A 25,533-nucleotide genomic window follows, 5' to 3' on the forward strand; every position below is an offset into this window, starting at 1 on the left:
GGAGGATTAAGACAATGGGTACAAAGCGCAGTTTATCTTTTAAGGAATGCTAACACTGTAATCTTAATGGAACCATCAGGAAGAGACTCTTGCTCAAAATTGACCCAGAATTAGCAGATCTGGCTAATAATGAGCAGGTCCAACTGCAAAAGAGCTCTTATTTGGAGATGATTTCCTTAAAGATATGTCTAAATATGTGGGGGCATATAGTTCAATTCAAAAATCACAATAAGACACATAGAAAGTGTATGAAAAGCATCTTGTTGGATGGGCCAGGCATACAAAGGATCAGTTCCCAGGCCGAGTGCAGGGAATCACAGGAAATTATTTTTCTCTGGATTTTAGACCCTACATACAGAACCAGGGTTAAATCAATCGATTGGTTTCTACCCTCTGAAGCAGAGGCTTTGAGGAAGAAGAAAATGTAGAGAACGTCTCACACGACGATCAGGTAAGATTGGACCTTAATTTTATCCCGTTAAAATTGAGTGGCAGACTCACTTGATTTTATCACAATTGAGTTCAAATAACAGGCTATCCTTGGGGTTTGCAGATGGTGCAAGGGTATTGCTTCGATTTCATAGAGGGACCAGTTGAGTGTTGGATATCGGAAAGTATACGTTTCAGCATAGACTTGCCAAGGTTGGTAGAGAAGGAGGTTAAAACATTGTTGGACAAGTGTGCAATAGTGGAGTAATTGCAAAAGTTAAAAGGGTTTGTAAGCAATATTTTCCTATTTTCCTTGTGGACTAGAAGGACAGAGAAATGTGTCCCATGAAAATTTAAGGAATCTCAACGACTGGGTGGTTTTCCACCATTTCAAGATGGAAGGTATGCATATGTTAAAGGTCATTTTGCAGACAGAGGATTGGTTGGCTCGTTATGAATCTGAAGGATGCATATTCAGCAATCCCTATATGGCAATCGCATCAGATTTTTGCAGTTCAGATGGAGTGGAAAAATGTGGAAGTTTGTTTGCCTACTTTTTCTGTCTGTTGTCAGCCCCTTGGTGTTTCAAAAAAGTCCTCTGTCCAGTGGTAGCTTTTCAAATAGAATGAGGTGTATGTTTGATCATATATCTGGATAACATTTTGATTATGGATCAAGACAGATCGAGCAAAACAGTTACACAGACATGGCAGTAATGCTGTTGAAAAATGTGAAATTTTTAGTGAACAGGAAGAAGTCAAGTTTGGTGCCAAAACAGGAGGCTCCTTTTTTGGGGTTCTTGGTAGATACAATAGAAGGATAGTTGAGACATCTGAAGGACACATTGAAAAGAATAAGAAAGGAGATTCAGAAGGTATTGAATTTCTCTGAAAATGTTAGGTCAAGTTGTATTTTTCCTGGACCTTTGAATTATTGGGCAATTTTAGACATTGAAAGCATTGCATGTGAGACGTAGCTTGAGATGTTCTGAGAAAATATTTATTTCCAAGGAAGCAAGGGAGGAACGTCAATGATGGTTAAGAAATATGGAAGCTTGGAATGGGAGAGCAATTTTCGGGGAGAATCTAGAATTGCTAATAGTTAGATGCAAGTTTAGATAGTTGGGGTGCACGTTGTGGAGCTGTGTCAACAGGCAGACTTTGGACAGAGGAGGAAAGCAAAATGAACAAAAATAGCCTAAAGTTGCTAGCAGGATCTTTTGCGATAAAATGTTTCACAAAAAACAAGGTGAGGAGTTTGGTTCTGTTAAGGATGGGCAATGTTTCAGTGATAAGATATGTGAACAAGCTAGTGGGTTTGAGGTCAAAGGATTTAGCTAGCTTAGCAATAGTTTTTGGGGCATATTATTTGATGAGGAATGTATCAGTTCAAGTGGAACACATTCCAGTATGAGCAGTGTAGCGGCAGATTGTTTTTTTGAGGATTTCTAGAGACTCCAGTGACTGGAAGCTGAACAGGACAATTTTCTTACAAATAGAGGAAGTTTTTGCATCCTTTTGAGGTGCACATGTTTGCAAACAGGCTGAATGCTCAGGTGAGAAGATCTTTAGTTGCCATCCGGATCCAGTGATGGCAGAGACAGATGCATTCTGTCAGGATTGAATAGATCTTCACCCTTATTTGTTTCTACCCTTCTTGAGGATTGCCCAGGTGACTGGTGGTTTGAAAATGGAAGGAGACTGTTGTGTTGATAACTCCTCTTTGGAGATCTCAGGTTTGGTTTCTAGTACTGCCAGAGTTGTTGGTGGATTTTCCAATTTTGTTACCAATCTTTCAAGAAATTCTGGTGGGTCCAGAAGGAGAGGTACACAATTTTGTGAATACAGATCAGCTGAACCAAGTGATGTGGAACATTTCAGGAGAGCTTGTGTGGTGCCAGGACTTGCAGCAAAGGCTTTAGTTCTCTCATCAAGGAATTTTGGGCACCAGGTACAAAGAAGTTGTAAAGGCTGGCTTGGCAGAAATAGGTTTGCTGGTGTGTTGAGAGGAGTTTTGATCCCGTTTCAATGGATGTAGTTGATGTGGTCAATTATTTATCAGAAAAGTTTGGGGGAGGACTAGCTTAAATGACTGTTAATGTACCCAGGTCAGTAATTGCTGTAGGAAATGTTCTGGTGAACGGTGTACAGTGTTGTTGTGTATGGCATCGTTCATGAGGGTGACCGATGTATGTTTTTATCTGACTTGGAGGACCAAAACAAAATCTTTATCCATATATATCCAGTTTTTAATAAATATGAAAATCTGTGTGTGGCACGCTGTGTGAAGGAGTATGAGGGGTGAACCTCGAGTGTCAGGCCATTGGGGGTGACACAGTTACTTATTTTGTTCATAAGACCTTATAAAGCTGTGTCTTCTATAACACTTGTAAGATGGGTTAAGAAGGTAATGGGGAGAGCAGGTGCATATGTGAGTGTGTTTGGAGCACATTCTGCAAGAAGAGTAGCTGCCTCGAAAACCTTTATGATGGGAGGCACTCTACAGGATATTTTGAAGTGTGCAGATTGGTCGAATTATGCAATTTTTAGGAGGTTTTATTTTAAACCTCTAGTGAATGCAGCTTGTTGTCTGATTGAAAAGCCTTAAACTTGCATAATGTTAGCCTCTGGGTCTTGCCTTAAAATGTAGATTTTCCATTGCCTGGTGGGCTGAAAATATAGATTTTTTTAAAATATACTGAGGCCAATATTCTCCCTCCCTCTAATTCCTCTCTTGTTTCATCATTATATTGGTTAACTTGTAGCTCATGAACAAGTTAACTGATGAAAGTGCTTCAGCTGTCAATTGCTGGAGAAGGTCAGTTGATGACTAAAGATCAGAAGTTAATGAAGATGTCTCACCAGGATTTGCAAAGACTGTTCTAAAATTAAAGATGCTATTTTATTGGCAAGTTTGAGTACGCTACAAAAGAAGGAAGATGGCTGGGGGTTATACCCTTTTATTAAACTATCGAATTTTGACAGTGTTCTAAGTTCTTTAAAGAGGTTTCTGTGATTAGTGGCAAGATAGGAAATTGCATAATGTTAGCCTCCACGTCTTCAATAAAATCCAGATTTTCTGCCCAGCAGGCTGTGGGAAATCCACATTTTCCTTTCCCTAGAAAAGTTCCTGAAAATGTGCACACAGAATAGAGATTGACTCCAGGTTTGTTTTATTTTCTTTCTCTTGTGAGGCTATTCCTAGCAACTTGCAGCATTTCACGAAAAATAAATGAATGGAAAAAGTTAACAAAATAAATGTTTTATCCTACCATTGGCTTAATGAAACAACATTCTCTACATCATTACATTGATTAACAATCCATTTATATTTGGACAAACTATGCAGGGAATATAGCAGGGAAGTGCGGCTACACCAGTCAGCCGTTGCTCGCCTTCTTCCATACATTCATATGTATGTAGATGGTTACAAGACACAGAATGATTCTATGTGCAGGGACCTATGTGTAACTGGCAGAACACTTTTTTGATTCACAGCAGGTGATTTTAGGATTTCATTGTTATGATGCGGAGAAAATGGGCACCTCTTGGTTAACTAATAGGAACACTAAGTCTTAGGTAGCTGATACCACATACAAATCAACTGGTTATATATTTGTTTTTAGATAAAACAAATTCTTTCAATAGATGCTAAAGTTAAAGTGAGCTGCAGGCAGCAAACCACATTAGGCCGAAATTGAACAAATTCTAAACAGCCCTGAAAGTTGAGGTACCTTTTAAAAAGAAAAGCATTATAACACTTTATAAAATACCTCAGTTGTTGCTATATTAGGCAGAAAATTGTTTTCTGGAATATTGATGAACATCATATTTAAGTAAGCATGTTTAATAGCATTGTTATGTTTTTTTTCCAAAAGCACCTTAAATGATGTTTTTGAGTACCTTTGAGATACAAGTTTAAAGATTCATACTGTGCACCCATCGTACCCTTAAATCCTGGTAAAATCTTTGTAATGCATAAGTAGCTTAACGGAGTTAAGACGCTCACAGTATAGCATTGTACAGTCTGAGCATATGTATTTCTACTCTTGTTTATTAGAGTGAGCTGCAATATTGTGTTCCTGAATGATTAAACTTTTGTGTATTGTCCGTTCACTTAGTACACGCCAAGGATCGTTTACACAATTGTATGCCAGAGACTGGAATGGCAAAAAAACAATATTTCAGACTAAAAGACTTGGTTGGCCTCAAAGCCAGATGGCAGGAAGGCAGAGGCGAAATAGAAAATAATTTATGGGAGGAATCATTTGCATACACCCCAGAGTCCTATCTGCAAAATCTGGTGACTGCTAGGTCTAAATAAAGGTTTCCAGAAACAAGTACGCTAGGGTTCAGCCGTGGAAATTTGATTGAAGTAATAACAAAATTTGCTTGTGAGGCTGCGGCACCCACACACTCACACACACACTGAGGAGTTGCTTGATTGCAGAGAAATACTAGGAGCAAAGTGATGGAGAGCTGGAGACCACACTGGGATTCTTCTAGCAAAGAAAGAAATAGCAAAATGATGGGGCAGTCCAACACCACCTGACATCAAGAAATGACGGTACAATTTGGACTGGTGTACGGCAGCTGAAGGGTGATATATATAAATAGGAGATGTACCCAAAAAATTAAAAAAAATATTCTTGAATATTTAGTAAGCATGGGCGAATTTTACGAATTTGCGAATTTGCGGATTTGCTAATTCGCGATTCGCAAAATTCGCGAATTTGTGCGAATTTGCGGATTTTTATATTTTTGCGTGTTCGCGGGGCGCTTTGCGTGTTCGCTGGGCATTTTTGCATGTTCACGGGGCGATTTGCGTGTTCGCGGGTTTTTTTTGGGGCGAGACCGTGATGCGCCCTCTGGTTCATCACTGCCACCCTCTCGTTTTTTATGCCCTTCTGCCCTCTGTACCACTCGTATTTGTGCCTTTCTGCCCTCTGCCCCACTCGTGTTTGTGCCCTTTTGCCCTCTGCCCCACTCGTTTTTGTGGTCCTCTGCCCAACTCGTTTTTGTGGTCTTCTGCCCTCTGCCCCACTCGTTTCTGCCCTCTGTCCCACTCGTTTTTGTGCTCTTCTGCCCAACTCATTTTTGTGGTCTTCTGCCCTCTGCCCCACTCGTTTCTGCCCTCTGTCCCACTTGTTTTTGTGCTCTTCTGCCCTCTGCCCAACTCGTTTTTGTGGTCTTTTGCCCTCTGCCCCACTCGTTTATGCCCTCTGTCCCACTTGTATTTGTGCTCTTCTGCCCTCTGCCCCACTCGTTTCTGCCCTCTGTCCCACTCGTTTTTGTGGTCTTCTGCCCTCTGCCCAACTCGTTTTTGTGGTCTTCTGCCCTCTGCCCAACTCGTTTTTGTGGTCTTCTGCCCTCTGCCCCACTCGTTTCTGCCCTCTGTCCCACTTGTTTTTGTTCTCTTCTGCCCTCTGCTCAACTCGTTTTTGTGGTCTTCTGCCCTCTGCCCCACTCGTTTCTGCCCTCTGTCCCACTCGTTTTTGTGCTCTTCTGCCCTCTGCCCAACTCGTTTTTGTGGTCTTCTGCCCTCTGCCCCACTCGTTTCTGCCCTCTGTCCCACTCGTTTTTTTGTGCTCTTCTGCCCTCTGCCCAACTCGTTTTTGTGGTCTTCTGCCCTCTGCCCCACTCGTTTCTGTGCTCTTCTGCCCTCTGCCCCACTCGTTTTTTGTCCCCTTCTGGCCTCTGTCCCACTTTGTGCCCTTCTGCCCTCAGCCCCACTTACAATGGCGCCGGCAAGCTGCCAGCGCCATTCTAAAATAGCTACAAAGTCAGCTTCAACAGGAAGCACTAATAGTTAAAGTGTAGCAGGTGCTCGAGTTGAAGGTCAAATTAAGTTACACAATCATTAATCACCCCAAACTCGGGGTGATTAATGATTGTGTAACTTAATTTGACCTTCAACTCAAGCACCTGCTTTACTTTATCTATTAGTGCTTCCTGTTGAAGCTGACTTTGTAGCTATTTTAGAATGGCTCTAGCAGCTTGCTGGCAGCTTTCCGGCGCCATTCTAAAATAGTTACAAAAGTCAGCTTCAACTTTTGACCCAATCCGTTCCGCTCGCGGATTTTGCGGGGAATTCGCGAATCTTGCGGATTGCGTATTTGCCGAAAATCCGCAAAATCCGCGAGCGGAACGGATTTTCCGCCCATGCTTAATATGTAGGGAACATAATAGACTTGGCTAAGTGAGAAGAGCAAGTCAAGTCTAGCGGATTGTTATGTACCATAGAGCTGTCAGATAAAAGCTTAGGGCCCGATTCATAAAAGTAATCTGAGACAAAATCCTAAATTTATGACTTTCGGTATTCACAGAAGGCATTTAGGAGTACTAAAGTAAGGATTTTGTCTCAGTTAAACTTAAGTTTTGGTCTTAAGTTAAACTTAAACTTAAACTTAAAAGTCTGCCTGTTACGCCGTGTGCCTGCCAAATAATCGTCTGTGCCAGCCGTGGCAGCATAAGCCACAATGTATCTAGTAGAATCCAAATTTCAATTGGAAAGGAGGCGGCGCACCAAATCAAACCACGGGTAATTTATTGAGCAAGAACAACACGTTTCGGCCTGAACCCCCTTTATCGAGTTACCATTCAATCGTCACAACACATGTATCAATATAAATAGACAACCTTGGAATGAATATTAAAGGAATTTCATGAATAACTGTGTGTCCAAACTGGCACGTTCATAAAGTAATGGTATTTCTCCTGCAACACTGTGTATTCGCATTGTTGGCATAGCAGTGACATTTGGCCTAATCATAGACATAATAGAAAGATTTCAGTAGTTCACGGTAATCCATGCAACTACAAGCAATGAAACATAACAACAAATGAACTGTTGGTCAACAATTCATGATATCTGACTATTAAAGACACTTACTTGGGCCAATTGGAGTGGTTCCTCTTACACCCGCCAAAGTGTGACTGTGGGGAATTCTCAGTGCGATATATAAATATATATATAAATATATATATATCCTTCCAAATGCTGCAGTCAGTCACAAAGAACAGCATGCCGCGGACCCAACTTGTCGAAGGATTTATTGGGACTCGCCGCCCCGCCGCGTCAATGCTGTCATCGAAGAGGCTCAGGTAAAGCGAACTGTTTTATGTATATATATATATATATATATATATATATATATATATATGCACTTCACACTTTAGGGTGACACTTTAGAGCATTTGCACTTTATCACAGTAGCACAAGGGAGAGATTCAAGGCCTACTGTGGGCTAAAGGAACAAGCAACAGCAATTATTAAATACATAGCAAAACAATAATATACAGTGGGGGTATGTGTGACATTCAAAGTTGAGGTAAACATGAGTATGCACTGACAATGAGCCTAGTTTTTACCATTTCAATATTTTAATACACGCCTCAATTTATTGCACTGAAATTTGATATGCAGGTTCAGTGTATTGTTGTATTTACATGATATATGCACTGGCTTTTAAATCAAATTAATTTAATGTTTTAGTTAATTTTGAAATATCAATATTTAAGCCGGTATCCGTTTTAACCTGTAATTGTAATTATTTTCCTCTATTTTCCTCTGTGTGCATTTTATGTGGCGTTCTATTGAAAACTCTTCCATGTCAATGATCGCTTCACCTGTGTGATCACGAGTCTTTGCACTAGCCCTTTAAATGTTTGAAGGCACTCCGCATCGCGTCATGTAATCAAGGCATTTGAAAGGCCGAAACCCGTTATGGCATTGGTACAGGGCAGGAAATAAATCCATTTGCACCAACTTTTTTGGTCCGTCTGTTCCAGGGAAACTGGATGTTGCAAGGCGAAGTCTGGGGTGCATATGGCGGTCGCCAGTAGGTAGTTATAGTTAGGATCGTTTTCCATAGGAAATCCGCAACATTCTATTGAGAATAACTTTGGCGTTGATGGACGGAATTGGCTGGATTTCTCCAAGAAAATGGCCAGCTCCGCTCCTTCCCTGAAAGTTTAGGGGGGATTCGTCAAGCGGGGGCCGAGATACAAGGGGGGTCCCAAAACGTGTTTTCCCCATGTTAATTTCCATAGGGCGGTTGGACTCACTTTTAGCCCGAACGGCTGAATGGATTTCCACCAAACTTGGCAAAACTTTAGGGACTGGTAGCCCGATGTGCCTTTGCTATGTCTCAAGATATGTGCTCCAGTGGATTTTGCGTAATTTAGGTAAAAAAATATATATATATCTATATGCGCGCCCCGGTACGCGCACCGGGGCGCGCTCCAGCGCGTTACGCGAGTTCACGAGCGGAAAGCTGATTGGCTCTCAGGTGTCTGTCAACATTCCAAACAGTCCGGAGCGGCCGCCATCTTGTGTCTCGGTAGGATCGAGACACAAGAGGTGGCAAAAACAAAGGGGGAAATGACCAAAAGGGGTCAGGGTAGACCCCCCTGACCCCCTAGGTTCTATGTGGGGGCCATAAAAGGGCCCAACGGGGCAAAACATTTTTTTCATTTTTTTTCGATTTTCGCGGGGGGAGCGCCCGGTACGCGCACCGGGGAGCGTACCGGGGAGCGTACCATGGGGAAAACCCAGTGAAACAGTAAAATAATAATTTAAAGTGCTTAGAGGTAGGGTAGCTCTGAATAGAGTTGTTGTGTGGTATGGGTGATGTAAGTACCAACATGTAGGTACCAATGCAGAGTCTTAAATTCAATGTACACCGTCTCCTCTGTAGATATCTTGCATGTTGTTACAGAAGTTATTGTGGTATATGGAATCCATACCATAGTCTGTCAGGAAAGCAGAAACAGATCCTTTAAGCACTCCCTCAGAAGGCCTATGGGTTCATGGGTAGTCTACCCTGCTCCCTTATGATGTTTTCAAGTATTACATTTTACTCTCTTCTGAATCTACACAAAATTGGCGGTGATATGGTGCATTAGAGACAGACAGTGAGAGAAAGGAGGCAGGATATGAAAAAGAGATGTCAAATACACATTGGAGATAATATAGTGGGAGAAAGGAAGTAACTATGAGCAAACTTACTATGTAACACAAAAAAGTTGCACAGTATACTATAAGTCTCACTTTATATTATAATCATTTTGGTACTACTTCATGAATTACATATAAAAATGAATAATGTCTCAAACAATTTTTAATTATTAAATATAAATTTATTGTTCAGAATTTTCATACTTTAATAGAACTTCCAACATCTGATTATCTGGAATCTCCTCAAAATTTTGATTGCATTAATCAATGGTTTCTATACAGTCAATTATTTATTGGTCCAGAGACTCATCCATGAAATCCAAGTCAAGAAAATCTTCTTCAAGAATGTCCTCATCCATAATTTCCCAAGAAATATTAATGGTCTCTTCTTACCTTCCATTTTTTCTTTTTTTTTTTTTTTTGGGTGCGCGCCCCGGTGCGTGTACCGGTACGCGTACCCTGGAGAAAAAAGAATGACAGAGTTTTTAAAAAATGTAGCATTTTTTTTATAAATTGGAGGTAGTTCTAAAAAGAACATTTTTTTTTATTCTTTTTGTTGTTTTATATTTTTTTATTGTTTTTTTTAACATTTTTTACTTTTTTGGCTTTTATGAACAATTTTATATTTTTTTGTAATTTTTATGGGGACAAACAAAAAACAGGGAATTGTAAACGGCTCAACTGGAGCAAAAAAAATCAGGAAAAAATTAAGGTTTCTTTTTGCAGTTGTGGTTGTCTCCAGCACGGTTGATCAGTTTGATACTTTGCTCTCCATAGCAAATTGTAGTCCCGCAAAATTTACAAAGTATTTTATAATCTCCAAACTAGGGTTGGATATTTGGGACCATCTCCCTTGTCTCTGGACCCGATGGAGTGGGTTATTTTCTTTTGGAGGTGCTGGGAGAAGATTGGGGAGGGTTTCTTGTCAGTTCTCTGACCTCTGCAAAAGCATAGTTGTTTGGGTGCTTGCGTTGCATATGGCGAATCATTGTATTGTTGCCAAATGAATACTTTTTTGCAGGGTTCCCCCTGGAAAGTACAGTGCCACAGATGAGACATGTAACTTTTGGAGAATTTACTTTCTTTTGTCCCCTTGGGATTTAAAAAAACTCCCACACAAAGTGCTCCTTGGGTTTATAGGGGGTATTATCTTCAGGCAGGAACTGCGTCTCCTCCTCCTCCTCCTCCTCCTCCTCTTTCTCTTCGCCACCACTGTGGTGTTGTGGTGGTCCTTGTGGTGGTGGTGGTGGTGGTGGTTGAGGTGCTCCTGCTGCTGCTGCTACTGTAGCCATTTCTCACTTACTACAAACAGGTCTGCAAACAGGTCTTCCTCAGTCAAAGTACAAGTGAGAATGAGGAAAAAAGGTGGGGGCTTTCATCATTTGGAAAAAAAACTGTTCTGAACCAATGAAAAGTGTTATTTTCAGGTCAGATGACCCGACGCGCTTACGCTACGCACCCCGGGGCGCGCCCGGGAGCGCTTACGTAGCACAGTCGTATGCGCTCGGGCGCTTCCGGGTGCGCTTACGCCGTGCGTCATAAGACGCATCACGCGGTTACGCGATACGTCACGATGATGTTTTCGTTTGCGGCAATAGCGCTAAATGGACGCTCACCGGTACGCTGCAAGACTGGGAGCGCTCCAGGGCAAAAAAACAAAAAAAATAAAATAAACATGAACAATATACATTAAAAAATAGTATTACATAAATATACCATATAGGAATCATTATAAAAAATATTATATTTCATAGCTATAGAAATTTGCTATTAAAAAACCTTTGAAATTCACTGAAAAAAACATAGGTTTGAGGCCCTATATATAGTTAGGAATTAGCATTTACAAAACCTATGAAATTCACTGAAAAAACCATAGGTTTCACACTAGTTATAGTTAGGAATTAGCATTTAAAAAACCTATTAAATTCACTGAAAAAACCATAGGTTTGACACTAGTTATAGTTAGCTGGAAATTTTACTGACATAAAACCATTGAAATTCCCACGTTATAGTTAGTTGGACTCACTATAACTTGCGCGCCTGCAATGCACTGCTGATGACATCACATATTACATCACTCATGACATGGTCAGTGACATCACTCATGACTTCACTGATGACACCATCCTTGTGACAGAGTGACAGACCTCCTTTCAGTGTAATGTAACCCTTGAAACACATATTTAAAAATAGAAACAAAAATTTTCAAAAAAATGGAGATACCCATACCAGTTACAACAGCCAATTCAGTAATTCCACCATCTATATACACATCCACACCTTCACCAACAGTTCTATATAGTCACTCATACATATACTCACTCATCTTATGTAGTGATACACCTATACATCCTGTTACACACCGACAGTCATCCAAAAGTTACTCACACACATACTCACACATGAAAATAAACTATTGAACATCCATTTATTTGCATATACAGCTATACACACACTACCACCTAACTTCTAAGGAAACTTACACATACTTACTCTATTAAACAATCACTTATAGAAACACATACTTATTTAAACAGGAACTCTTACAATCGCTCACTCTCACATATACTCACTTATATACATCAATTCAATACTCACATATACTAGATTAAAACATATGTAGTTACTGATAAAGACACTAGTGAGACAGTCATTCACTCACTAACACACACATATACACACTGGAATGGAATGGAATGAGTATTTATAAAGCGCGGTAGTTACCCGGAGGCGTCCTAGCGCTGTGAACAGATGCGTGGAAGGTGCAGGGAGCAAGTGCTAGATTTTGAAAAGCTTGGTTTTTAGGCCTTTCCTGAAGGACAATAAATTGGGTTCCCTGCGCAGTTGTAAAGGCAGGGCGTTCCAGAGTTTTGCTGCATTGTATCCGAAGGAGCGTCCGCCACACCTTGCCCTCTTGATTCGGGGCACTGTGAGTAGGTGTGAGAGAGTGGATCTGAGTTGTCTGTTGGGTAGGTAGAGGGTGACTAGTGAGTGATTTATGGGGGCACCAGTTTTCCAAAAAGCTCTGTGCGCAATGCAGAGGGACTTAAATGCAACTCGGTCTCTGACAGGGAGCCAGTGTAGGTTCCTGAGTTCTTCCTTAACTGAAGTGTGACGGGGTATTAGAAGAAGGGCGCGGGCAGCTGAGTTTTGGACCACCTGTAGTTTGTTTAGGGTGGATTGTGGGGCTCCCAAATAAAGGGCGTTGCCAAAATCCAGACGAGATAGAATTAGGCCCTGGATCATAATTTTTCTAGCATTGAATGGAAGTAAAGGGGTGATTTTTCGTATCAGTCTAAGTAGACCGAAGCAGGTGGCGGAGAGTTTTGCTGCTTGTTGTTTAAAGTTAAGGGAACTGTCTAGCCAGACGCCCAAGCTTTTGATGGAGTCTTTGGGGGCCACAGGTGGACCAAGGCAGGGGGGCCAGAGATGTTCGATGTTGGTGTGGGGGCGGTGGCCCACCAACATTAGCTCCGTTTTGTCTCCGTTTAATTTGAGACAGGACGAGGTCATCAGGAGGCAACTGCCTCCAGGCCGTCCCTAAGGTTGGCAGAAGGGGAGTTCGCCTGGCTTAAAACCACCACTAGATGAGTGTCGTCGGCGTAGGTAATTATTGTTAACCCAATGGGTCGGACCACTTCAGCTAGGGGGCTCATGTACACGTTAAAAAGTGTGGGGCTTAGGGAGGAGCCCTGTGGCACCCCACAGTTTAGGGGTTTCCTGATGGATGAGGCTTCACCTTCGAAAACTGGGAAATATCGTTCCTTCAAAAAGGAAGTAAACCAGGAAAGTGACGTTGATGAGACACCTATTTTGTTGAGTCGTTGTAGCAGTATGCTGTGTTTGACCGTGTCGAAGGAGGCACTTAGGTCAAGTAGGATAATGGCACTGGTGCCTCCTTTGTCAGTGATCTTCCGGGCCTCTTCTAACACATTGACAAGGGCGGTTTCTGTTCCGTGCATCAGTCAGAATCCTGTCTGGGTGGGGTCTAGCAGCTGTTGCGTTTCTAGAAATTCTGTAAGGGTTTTGTTAACGCGTTTTTCTAGTATCTTGCTGAGCCAGGGCAACAGGGATATAGGTCGATAGTTCCCTGGGACGTTGGGGTCAAGGTTTGGTTTTTTGAGGAGGGCCTTAACCATGGCTAGCTTCCACGGAAGTGGGACAATTCCCGTGGCAAGCGAGGCATTCAGTATCTCCAGCATCGTGGGAAGGATGTATTTTGCAACTGTCTGCAAGGATCGTGGAGGAGCTGGATCATTTGGGGACCCAGATTTTACAAGGTGCATTATTGATTCCAGAGAGGATAGGTCTAGTGGGGGTATGAAGGCGAAAGTCCCCAACTTTGAGAGGGGTACCTGAGGTTCGGGGGTGGGAGTGGGAGGGATGTTGGGGAGTGAGGTTGAAGTTTGTGAAAAAGTGGAGTACATATTTTGAATTTTATTGTAAAAAAATTCTGCCAGGTCATCGCATCTAGCCTGTGGGTTGGGGAAAATTGGGGGGTTTTCTAGTGGTTTAAGGAGGTATTTTGCAATTCTGTAAATTTCTCTAGGTTTGGATGCCGCAGCGATGATCTTATTTTCGTAAAAAATGGCTTGTGCTGTTCAGATTTCGTGCTTGTAGGTTCTTATCGCGGCCCTGTTGGCTGCTTTCCTAGGGAAGGAATAGTCAAGGTGCCACTGTCTCTCCAATTTCTTGCAGTGGCGTTTCTTGTCTCTGAGGTCTTGGGTATACCAGGGGGCGGTCTTAGAGGCGCGTTTGGGTTTAGTGGTGGAGATGGGAAGAACATGATCTAAGGAGCTAGATATCCATTTATTGAAGTTGTCATTAGCGGAACAAGGGTCTGTGTTGTGCAGAGGTTTAAGGGCCTCTAATGAGGATGACCAGTCTGCTTGAGGGAGCTTGGACCAGTTACGTTCCTTTCTGGTGGTAGGAATTGTCGTTCGAGGAGGTGTAGGACAGTTCCAAGTAGCCGGGATTAGGAAGTGATCCGTCCAGGGCAGGGGCAGGGGTTCTCCTACTGACAGGCCAGGGCAGTTGGTAAAAATGGGGTCGAGGAGATGGCCCTTTAGGTGGGTGGGCTTTAGTACCAATTGTTGGAGCTGCATTGCGGCCAGGTTGCCAGTAATTTCTACTGTGTCTGGGTTAGAGGCTTTATCTAGATGGATGTTTAGGTCACCCAGCAGGGTATAGTTTGCAGAGTTGCATACTAGGCTAGCAATAGATGGAGATAGGGAGTTAATGAACTGCCCCATGGAGCCTGGGGGTCAGTAGATAAGTGTTCCATTCAAAGTCCGTTCACTCATCCACCCATACAGTCCTGCACATATGCTGTCTTCAAAACACATACAAACAGTGAGTCAGTCATTGATGCATCTATGTGCTAAGTAATACCCCCACCAAACCATACAGACACTCATACTGATACTAAAAAAAACATCTAATAACCCATATACACACACATGTAGATACTCACCAACCCATGCAGCCACTTATACACAAAGTGAAACACTGATACATATATTTAAATATTTAAACATTACTCGCTATGTATTACATTACTCGCTATGTATTACATTACTCGCATATGTATTCACTAAGGTACACTTAATAAGCCAGTTAACCAATCAATTTTTTTGTTTTTAAAACATCCATTTATTTAAACATTTATTCTTCCATCGACCTTTACATATACATATATAAAACATATTTATTTTTCAGAAAGACACACATTCACTGGATGGTGTCATGAGTGATGTCATGAGTGATGTCACTGACCATGTCATGAGTGATGTAATATGTGACGTCATCAGCAGTGCATTGCAGGCGCGCAATTTATAGTGAGTCCAACTAACTATAACGTGGGAATTTCAATGGTTTTATGTCAGTAAAATTTACAGCTAACTATAACTGGTGTCAAACCTATGGTTTTTTCAGTGAATTTAATAGGTTTTTTAAATGCTAATTCCTAACTATAACTGGTGTGAAACCTATGGTTTTTTCAGTGAATATATATATATATATATATATATATATATATATATATATATATATATATACACGTATATATATAGCAAGAACGCTTTTTCATTTGCCAATAACTTTGACGTTGTTTGATGGATGCAGGAAAGCTCAGGCCTGACTTGGCGGCTGGTCTTCCGCCTAATTACTCCATTGTAAGGAAAGACAGGAGGCTGAAAATGGGGGCGGCATATCTGTTCTTTATAAAACTTCTTTCGAATGTAAAAAATAAGATTTTACAGCCTCTGACTGTGAAACTTTATTATTTAAAATTGCACTTACCCCTAACTTCACTTTCTCTGGAATACTGTTGTACTGCCCTCCTGGACCAGCCGGGCAGTGGGCGCTCTCTGTCTCCCCAATGAAGCAGCACTGCCTTATTCTGAATGCTGCCAATTTTAATATATTGGGAGATCTGAACCTTCATGTAGACTACCCCAAATGTACCAAAAGTGTGTCGCTCATAGCTGACTTAGAAGCAATGAAGGTACAACTATGAAATTCAGGTCCTACCTATATAGCCGGCCATCTGCTAGATCCTATTTTTTCTAACCTGCCTGAACTTAGTTGTGTCCCCGCCCTCCCTTTGAGTTGGTCTGATTATTTTGCTATTGCTTTTTTGTTGAAAGTGACGCCCTCTTCGCCGTCGATCTGTATGGTAACTGAACAAAAGACTAGAAGATGGGCAAAGCTTGATGTTCAGGCTTTAAACAAACTTCTAGTTGACAGTCGACCAGTTTTTGAACATATCTCTCCTATAGATGAAGGTCTCATTCAAAATTGGATTCTACAAGCAGTAGATACATGCCTTCCTCTGTCTAACAAGTGCTCTAACAGACATCTGCCACCATCACCTTGGTTGACTGAGAGGCTAAAAAGTGACAAATCAAAATGTAAAACATTAGAAAGGTGCTGGAGGAAGCACTACAATGAAGACACCAAAGTGGTATATAAAAAAGCCCTGAGCAAATATTATACTATTTGTAAAGCGGCCCAGGTTGAGTTTTTTCACACTAAATCATTCGAGCACAAAACTGCTCCAAAATGCTTTTTAAAGTGGTAAAAGAGTTATCTAGCTCGGAGACCCAGACTACTCCTCTTGTTCTTACCCGCACTCAATGTATTTCAGGGACAAAGTGGGAAAGATACATTCTGCGCTGATAAGTAACATTTCTGAAGACACTCCATCAGAGATTAAGACTGTTCCAAATGCTATTTGGGATCCTGTGTTGACAAAGCTCACACAAACTATAACATCCTCTTGCAAACTGGAAAATTGTAACCTCCTGGAATTTAGTTCCTTTAACCACCTCTTGGCAAGCATTAAATACGATTCTCCCCGTGATCTACTCCCTACTTATGTGCTTAAACAGCTGGATACTCGTATACTTGTGACAATAATGGAACTTTTAAATGCATCTTTGCTGGAGGGTATAGTTCCGTTGGAATGGAAACAATCTATGGTGCTCCCTCTTTTAGAAAAGGCCAATGCTGACCCTGCTATTCCGTCTAGCTTTCATCCCATCTCGTTGCTTCCTATTTTTTCAAAAATTTTGGAAAGGCATGTGAATGGTCAGCCTCCTCTTTTATTGAATCTCAGAATTTTCTTCATACATCAGAATCAGGATTCAGAGCTGGTTTCCCCACTGAATCCACTCTCCTAGGCAACACTAAAATGTTAAGGCACAAGTTAGATGATGGTGAAACAACAGCACTTATCTTGCTGGATCTTAGCGCCACGTTTGACACTTTGTCTCACTCTGTCCAAATAAGAGCCTTGCTGTCCTTGGGCTTGGTGGGTACAGTCTTGGAGTGGCTCGGTTCATTTTTAACGGATCAAACTTTCCAGGTTTTCTCTGTGTCGGCTAGCTCCAACTCATATCCATCTCCATAAGGAGTACCACAGGGTTCTGTGTTGAGCCCACTACTGTTTATTGTGAATGTCCGTCCTCTAGCAGAGGAGGCTGAAGAGGCTGGTCTGTTCTTTTTTTTCCTATGCTGATGATACTCAGATCATCTTGTCCCTTTCCTCTTTGAAGGGTCCTGAATCTTCTGTTCTTCAGTTAGGTCTGAGTAAAGTCGGGCCTTGGTTGCAAAACAATCTGCTCAAATTAAAGAGGGACAAGACTGAAGTCATGATCTTAGGGAAAAACATGATCTCTGGGGTCCTCAACACTGGCCCTGTTAAATGGGAGCTTTATCCATTCTGGTGCATCATGTTAGCAATCTGGGCTTCATCGTAGATGAACATCTATCGATGAATCAACAAGTCACTATGGTGTCTTCGATCTGTTTTTCTGTTCTATAATGGTTAATGAAGATTTTATGGATGATTCCCCTATCAGTGCAGAGAACAGGGGTTCATGCCCTAGTTACCTCCTGATTAGACTACGGCAATGTTCTCTACTTAGGCTCAAATAAAGCAACCATTCAGAGACTTCAACGGGTGCAAAATAGGGCTGCTAGGCTGCTGTGTCATGTGCCTAGGTTTTCCTCTGTCTCAGGATCTCTCGTGACCTACACTGGTTGACGGTGGAGATACCAGTCAAATATAAAGCCTTGTGCTATATGTTCAGGATTAAAACAGGAGTGGCCCCGAAATACTAGCAAGATCCAGGGCAGCACTATCAACCCTCGCACCCTCTGTGCTCTGCCCAGCAGACTAGGTTTACTGTTCCTAAAGTCAAACGTCTTCTTATATGAGGTCAGTCCTTTACCTATTTAGGTCCGATCCTGTAGAATTCTCGACCTGCCTCCCTTCATGAGGAAACCGTGTATGGTGCCTTACAAATGGCCTAAAGAGTTGGTTTTTCAACCTTTAAGTACCTTCCCTTTTCTCCACTCCTTTTTTCTTTCCTACCAGGACGTCGCCAGGAACCCTCCGGGTTAGCTGTGCGCCCTACAATTAAAAAAAAAAATAATAATAATAATAATAATAATGGATCGTCATGACATTTTTCCAACTAATTTGCCACTCACTTCAGCTGTTGTGTTGAACATTTGGGGCCGGGGGCGAGAAAAGGGGGGGGGGGCAAAATCATTGTCCCCATGTTCATTTCCTTAGGACATTTTTAACACAGCTACAACCCAAACTGCTGAATGGAGTTAGATCAAATTTGGCAAAAAAGCAGCTGTTGGTCAAGAAAGAGTCCTTTTTGTTAAATTGTGTGAATCCATTCATTAATTTCAGAGATATTTAGAGAAATTTCCAGTTGTATATATAGGGACGTGGTGGATTCGCGGGCCCCCCGATCTTGTGCTGAGATCTGATTGGCTGCCATCAGTTCAAACCAGGAAGTATTGGCATCCACCTTGGGACTCAGCTTCAGCCTAGTCCCAGAAAAAAACCTATAAAAAAAAGGAAATGGGGAAGGGTAGAAATACCCCTATGCCTCTTGCCCGCAGTGCCACAAAAGCTTTACTTATGTTTTTTTGCTTTGGCGGGAGTCACACTGGATCCGTGGCTCCCACCAGAAATAAACAAACAATTAAGTGCAGTCTCCCATGCTGCATTAGTAATCAGCCCCTGAGTGTGCCAGGTCCCGGGGGCATGTTACTAATAAAGGAGGGGACACATGGGCTCCTCTCCTGGGCCTTATTAATTACACAGGGACCACCACTTCTCCGGGGCTTTTCATTTCAAAATGGGGGATGCCAGCTCCCCAGGGCCACATGCCAGAACAAAATTGGGGAGCCTCTTGGACCCCTCTGCCCTGGGGACCACCAGGGAGCTAATGTATTTTTATGGAATGGGCCTCTCGGATCACCCCCGGGGACCACCACCTCCCAGGGGCCAAAATGAATTTGTATTGGGAGGGCCTCAGTGGCCTCTCATGCCAGAGGGACCACCACCTCCCTGGGGGATACTTTCTTTTAAAATAATTGGGAGGGGGGCCAAACAGCGCACCTCCTGGCCTTTCTAGGCCCTGGGGACCGCCACATCACCGGGGTAGGCCCATCCACAGAAGAAAGGAAGAAAGGAGGGGGGCCATATGGCCCCACTCCTGGAGTCATAGATGACCCTGAGGACCGCCACCCCCCAGGGCAAGCTCCTGCTATGTCCTGGGGTGCCCACCATGTGACATAGCTGTTTGCAGTGGCTTGGCGGGAGAGCCACAGCAAACGCTCCACTACCAGCAAGCGCTGTTTATGACCTTACATATTACATCACTCATGAAAAGGTCAGTGACATCACTCATGACATCTTAAATGACATCACTGATGACATCACTAATGACAATCTACAGAACCACTCGCACAGCTACTCACACCCCCATGCCACCTCGTGTATGCCAACTCACACACCCGCACAACCACTCATATCCATTCACAGACCCATACCAATACTCACATATCTACTCACTCCTCAATAGAGCCACTCACAGACCCACTCACCTGTACAGCCACTCACACAACAATTCACTCACCCATACTGCCACTTATACAACCAGTCCCTAACCCATGCAGCCAGTCACTTAACAATACACTTACCCATAAAGCTACTCATACACCTACTTATTTACCTACACAGTCACTCACACAACCATCCACTCGCTCACCCATACAGCCTCTCAACACAGCCACTCACTCACCCATGCAAGCACTCACACACTCCCTTACCCACACACACAACAAATTACATACCCTTTATCACATCCATACAAGCACTCACATATCTGCTCACTCACCCACACAGCCATGCACACAGACACTCACTGTCCAGTACAGCTACTCACATACCTACTAACTTAACCAAACACCCACTCAACCAGCCACTCACTCAACCATACAATCACTTACACACCTAACTACTCACTCAAACAGCCATTCAGATACCCACTCACTCACCCATACAGTCACTGTACACCAACTTACCCACTCATAGAGCCACTTACACCGCTCCTCATTCACCCCTACAACCACTGACACACCCACTCACTCACCAATACATTTACTCACACAGCATCTCACTCGTTCATACAGCTACAACACACACACTTACGCAACCATACAGCCACTCACACACCCATGCACACAAGGGCACATGCAGGCACTCATATAAAATACATTAGAAGTAGTATCACTCAGTAGTAGTTAACCTAGTATACTAGTTCAACTTTTGTGGTAGGTTAGTATATGTTTAACACACATAAAGTCCTCAAAACACTTACACTCACTAGATGTCATCAGTGATGCCATCAGTGATATAATCAGTGATGTCATCAGTGGTACCTGACCATCAGTGATGTAATATGTGAGGTCATAAGCAGTGCATTGTAGGGGCGTAAGTTACAGTTAGCTTAGGTAACATTAACTGCTGAATTTCTCTTGTTTTGTATGAGTGAAATGGGAGCCTAACTACAACGTTCCTGTAACCTTAGTTTTTTTCAGTGAATTTTTTTAAATTTTATTTCCTAACTATAATTGTTGTTATTGGTATTGTTAATGTGATTTTGTATCGCGCCTAATCACCTACAGGTCTCTAAGCGCTAGGAAAGATGGTTCCTTTAACCTTTGTTTTTTTCAGTGAATTTCTAAAGTTTTTATTATTTTATTTCCCAGTTGTAGCCTGTAACCTTTGAAAATGCTGAGTGGGTCTGTGAGTGTCTGAGTGGATCTGCAAATGCCAGCATGTGTCTCAATGGGTGTGTGAGTGTCTGAGTACGTCTGTGAGTGGGTGCTTGAGCGTCCAAGTGAGAGCTTGTTTGTCTGAGTGAGTATCTGAGTTGGTTTTGTGAGTGGGTGTGTGAGTCTATGAGTGTGTCTGTGAGTAGGTACATGAGTCTCTGAGTTTGTCTCTGGGTGGATATGTGTGTGTCTAAGAGGGTCTGTGAGTCGGTGCAAGATTGGATTTGTGAATGGGTGCATGAGTGTCTGAGGGGGTCTGTGAATGGGTGTTTGAGTGTTTCTGTGAGTAAGTGTGTGAGTGTCTGTGTGGGTCTGTGAGTGGGTAAGGTGTGTGAGTGGCTGGGCCATATTTGAATGAGGGTGGGGCCCATGTGTCTCCCTTCCCATGCCGATTTTGGCCCCAAGAACCCCACTTCCGGGGAGTGCCATAATTGAATATGGAAGAGGGTCTTTTTTCTATGTCCATGTTTTGCACAGCACATCACTTTAAAAGGGTTGTTTGCAAAGCACAGCGTTGGCATGTGATCAAGGCCGGTGTCAGCTGAAACACGTGACAATCCCCAATAAACCACTTTTGAGCACATCAATGGTGGTTCATGGTCGTTTCTCTCACCTATGACTAATAAGCAAAGGAGTTGGAGATATATATATATCTATCTGTATATATGTCAAGTGATCTTTATTCGACTTTAAAACATAATCGTAAAAGATAAAAACGTGAATCCAAACATATTTATAAAAGAAGAACAATAATCATTATCATAAAAACTGCTGTTATTCTGTATGAAAAATGTTACACTTTTAAGAATTCATAATTTTGTTCCTATACAAGCACTTTTTAAAAGAAGAGACAGCCTACATTACAATTTTATCTGGTAGCAGAGGTAAATGTAAATAAGCTGGCCCTGGCCAAAACTCTCAAAAGCACCAGGATTTTAAAAGTGGTGCCGTTTGACAAATCTTCATGAAAGTTTTTAAACAAAGTGTCATAGTAAGTCATGTTATGCATGGGCAGTTTTGGGGTGATCTGTTAAGCAGCATCCGAGAAAAGGGGGGTTAAAAAATGTGTGTTTCCAATGTAATTCTCATAGGGGCTTTGAACACGACTACAGCCCGAACCACTCACGGGAATTAAACCACATTTGGCAGACAGGTAGATTTAGTTACGTAGATCACACTTTGCATGATTTGGTGTAAATCCATTCAGCAATTGTTGAGAAATTTGAGAAAATCCAACTTTGGATGTCTGTGATCACGACTAATTCACAAATGATAACATGCTGAGGCAGGGAAATCAAAGCTGTACTTATGTTCATCAATGCCTAACAGTACTTACTTCTAAAGTATAGCAGCAGATAAAGACCAGACAATATTGATATTCGATCAAAAGGAAAAACACAATTAAACAATATTTTAAAATAGTATTTTAAAACCACTTGAAATCTTTGCAACATTGGGCCAAATCCTGATGTTAATATGTTCCTTGTATTATACTTAATCCAGTGCCAATTATTTAGATAAAAACTAATTCACTTAAAATCAATTAAAAACTAACATTGTCCCAATTATTGCAAAGGCCCAAGTGCATGAGTATTATACTTCTAATTACCCCTAGTGACCTAAGAATATTGATACATAATATTATATCCTCACAAACACATATACAGGTCCTCACTAGTGTTCAAATCTCGCTACATTTTGGTATCAAGGTTTAGAAATTAATGGATTTCTAACCTCCTGAATTTAGCTTCCCTGTTTCCACCTCTTTTGTCTACAGGGACGTCGTCTATTAAAAAATACTTCAGATAATTAAGGTAACTTTTTTGGGTTTCCTTGAAATGTTGCAGTACTCTTTTATGCACCTGTAGTTTTGTACTTCCTACATATCGGAGTCCACATGTGAGCTCCAATATGTATATGACAAAATCTGTTTTACGTGCAAAATGTTTTGAAAATGAGCTGCATGTTGTCACTAAAAGGTTTCAAATAAGTGGTTTTATTAATACCAAAGTTGCATGCTTGACAGGTCGCACATTTAAAAAAAAATCCTTTCTAAGTCCAAGGCACTTTGTTCTGTCCCACGCCAGATTATAAATAGATCATCATTCAATCTTAGCCATCTAACTACATGATGTTGATACTGATGACTAAACTGCTCCTCCCACCAGCCCATATGTAAACAGGCATAGCTGGGGGAGAAGTTGGTCCCCATAGCCACACCACGCAGTTGTTGGTAGATTTGGCTCTGAAACATAAATAGAGTATTCTCCAGGCCAAACAAGGTCATATTTGTCAGCATTTTGCTGTGTTGTGAAAACTTCATGCGTCGGTTCTTGAAGAAGTGTTCCAATGCCCAGATACTGTCTTCATGCCTAATGCTTGTGTATAATGATGGGACATCAAAAGTCATTAGGATATATTCTTTATGCCATTTTATGTCTTGTATTTTGCGGATGAAGTCCCCAGTATCTTGTATAGAGGATTCCAAATTCTTGACATTATCTTGTAAAAAATAGTCTATATAACAAGAGATATTCTCAAAGGGACCATCACAAGCTGATATAATAGGTCTACCCGGAGGTTTCTGCAAGTTTTTGTGTATTTTGGGAATAAAATAGATGGCTGGCATGATTGAATGTTCCTTTTCTTTAAAGGTATATTCCTCTAAACTTAGCAGTCCGGCACTTTTCCATGCCAAAAGTTTGATGCAATACTCATTGTGAGTGCTTTTAACCACTTGCATCGAGCTCTTTCTATAACACTCAGGATCATTCAGTTGGAAAAGTGCCTCATCCATATAGTCCTTGAGAGGCCAGAGGACTATATTTCCGCCCATGTCTGACTTTCTGATCACCACTTGTTTATCCTTTTGTGGTTTTGTTATTAGTTGACGATATTTCCGCTCTCGATTTGTGTACCTTGGTATGGATTTTTGAAGGTCCAAATCTGTTTTTTTATTTGCGCTACCACCTGCTCGTTGAAGATGTCCAGAGAATCATGAGGCATGATTGGGTGAAACTTAGACTTGATTTTAAAAGGAGTATTGGGTCTTACAAAAACCGTTTGCAATGATACCCTTTGGGTATTTATTTCTGTTTTTTGCTCTTCTCTGTTGATTTGACTTCTATTTTCGTTTTGCTGATTATAAAGATTTTGCAACAAGTAGAGGTCACCTAATGTTAACTCCATTACATTTTGAGCCGTAGTTGGTACTTCTTTGCTATTACTATTTAGTTGATTTTTTTGAAGTAGATGGTACTTTTTTAACTTCAATTGCCGTATAAATTTGTATCCATCAGTCCTAGTCTGTGCATAGTTAAAATTACTCTCCGGGCAGTATGACAAACCCAAGGGAAGGAGCTGCAATTCAGCTGTATTTAGATCGACCTCTGCCAAATGATATATACATTACTGAATCACCACATCATAGAACTGAGTTCGGATTCAGGGCTTATTGTGTCATACTTCTAAACTTCAATACCAAAGTATTTTTAAAACATGAAAAGTTGTAAAGGAGCCCTTTGTTAGAGCAGAAAGGTTTCTGCTGCTACATATGAATGGGGGCATGCTACATTCTCAAAGTTATGCAACTGCATATCAAAGTCTGACAAGCAACGTCCCTCCCATTCCCTAATGCCATATGTGTATTAGAGAAAGAGATATATGTAGCTCATTCGGTGGTAGTTATTGTGTTAAAAAAAATCTAAAGTGGACAGATGCCACCACCTAAAATATCAATATCGGATAGCTGAAGTGCTCTGTGGATATTTGGACAATTCTCATTCATCTTCATGGCCCACCCATGCTCCTTTATGACACTCCCAGAGAACAAAGGCCCACATGCATCAATATCGGCTTTTGCGATTTCTAAATTGCGAAAAATAGCGATTCGCAATTTAGAAATCGCAAAAGCCTATGAATGAATATTTTCGCATTTTTTTTGCAATTCGGTAAAAATCGCTATTTTTACCGAATCGCATTAAAAATGCGAATTTTCTATTGCGAATTCGCAATTCCCATTCATTCCTATGGGCCAAAATGCCCATAGGAATGAATGGGAATTGCGAATTCGCAATTTGAAATCACAATTCATCAATGCATTTCAAGGGTGGAGAGGGGGTCCAAATGACGCCCCCCTGCACCCATGAAATGTACTTTTCAGTATAAGTTACATACACACATGTCCTAAGGACATGTGTGTCTGTAGCTTAACAGTTTAAAAAATTCATTTTTGTGCATTTTTAAACAATTTCGCAAATTACCACGAGGTTGAACTTCGTGGTAATTTGCACTTCCAATTTGAAAAATCGCACATTTTTTTGAAATGATGCATAGCATTTACGAAATCGCAAAATTGCGATTTCTTATATGCTATCGCAATTTTAGAAATTGCAAAAAAGTTACGATTTCTAAAATAGCATGATGCATCCCAAACAGCACTTTTGGAATCGCAAACGGCCGATTTTAAGGAATCGCACCGTTTGCGACTCCAAAAATGCT

This window comes from Lissotriton helveticus, chromosome 7 (assembly GCF_964261635.1).
Source record: "Lissotriton helveticus chromosome 7, aLisHel1.1, whole genome shotgun sequence".
NCBI lineage: Eukaryota > Metazoa > Chordata > Amphibia > Caudata > Salamandridae > Lissotriton > Lissotriton helveticus.